Source organism: Galeopterus variegatus, unplaced genomic scaffold (assembly GCF_000696425.1).
Source record: "Galeopterus variegatus unplaced genomic scaffold, G_variegatus-3.0.2 Scaffold3766, whole genome shotgun sequence".
NCBI lineage: Eukaryota > Metazoa > Chordata > Mammalia > Dermoptera > Cynocephalidae > Galeopterus > Galeopterus variegatus.
In genome coordinates this window covers 70,781-72,528 of record NW_007729877.1, presented here as the reverse complement: position 1 = coordinate 72,528, position 1,748 = coordinate 70,781, and positions in this window count along the sequence as shown.

Below are 1,748 nucleotides of genomic sequence, written 5' to 3'. Positions count from 1 at the left end.
TCAGTTGGGCAGTTCTGGCTTGGGGGTCTCTCGTGAAGTTGCAGTCAAATGGTGGCTGAGGCCGCATCATCTGAAAGCTCAACTGGGGCTGGAGGATCCCACTTCCAAGGTAGCTCACTCACACAGTTGGCAAGTTGATGCTGGTTGCTGGTGGGAAGACCCAGCTTCTCTCCTCATGGACTTCTCCACAGGGCTGCTTGAGTGCCCTCACAATATGGTAGCTGGTCTTCCCCAGAGAGAGCCAGGTAGAGGCTGTATTCTTTTCATGACAGCCTCAGAAGTCACATAGCATTACTTCTACTACATTCTATTTGTTAGAAATAAGTCACCAATGGCCCACATTCAAAGGAAGGGGAATTAAACTCTACCTTTTGAAGGAAGACATGTCAAAGATTTTGCAGACATATTTTAAAATCACCACAGCAACCAACATATCTGTTTCCATGGAAACAGAGGATAAACCATTAAGGTTCTTTCTTCTCTTGTGTTTGAATACCTGCAATCAGGGAGAATTAATAGGATTCAGATTCTGTGCCAATTCTCACTTAATTGCTAGTGGCTGCCAAGGGCACTGTTCTGCATAGGATTCTGAGGGCATATCTAAGCTCAGCAGAAAAGAGTGCCATGGTTGATTAGTGATGTCTGCCCTGAACACAAGAGTAGGGAGTGCTGGCACATGAGCCAACAATTTGTTATTTCTGTGACAGGTGTTTAGCCCTGTGATAGAAACAAATATGAATAAGACATAGGCCTAGCTGTCTAATTGTTTACAGTCTTTTTACTGAAGACTGCAATGGATATAGAGAACATATTAGCCTAATTGTGTTGCTATAACAGAATACCTGCGACTGGGTAATTTATAAAGAAAGGAGGTTTATTTGGCTCACAGTTCTGGGGAGCTGCATCTGGCACGGGTCTCAGGCTGCTTCTATTCGTGGTGCAAAATGGCAGGGCTGCCAGTGGGTGCAAGGAGATCACATGGTGAGGGGAAGCAAGAGATGAGGGAGATGAGGTGCCAGGCTCCTTTTAACAACCAGCTCCACGGGAAATAACAGAGAGAGAACTCACTCACTACCCCTCTCCCACAGGGAGGGAATTAATGTATTCATGAGGGATTTGCCCCCATGACCCAAACACCTCACAACACTGCCACATTAGGGATCAGATTCCAACATGAGCTTTGGGGGGATAAACATATCCAAACTGTATCAGTGAGCTACTCACTAAATTGTAGCCATCCCTTGTTTCATGGTGATAGAGCTGTAGCAAGACACCTGGCTGCCCAGTGGATACATTTCCCAGTCCCTTTAAAGTTAGAGATGGCCATGTGACTAAGTTTTCTCTGCAGTTAAGGAGAAGTGATATATGCCCCTTCTGGTCATATGCCTTAACACTAGGCCACACCTAGGAGATGCTGAAGAAAAAATATGGAAGGAACCAAGGTCCATGTGGAATATAGCCACCAACCAATCTGAAACCTGCTTCCTGGACTCTTACATGAGAGAGAAATCAGTGTTTTTGGTCTTTAAGCAACTGGTCTTGGGGATCGCTTTCTTATAGCAACCAATACAATAAACACAGATGAAGCATATAATAAACACTACATAATCTTCCCGTTCTACAAAATAACCCCACAAAACACATCATAACCCCATGTCAGGACCAAATAAGTAATACTGAATATTGCTGGTACAAGCAATAAAACCTAATTGTAAGTAGTAACTACTCCTAGAATTGTTTTAAGGGTT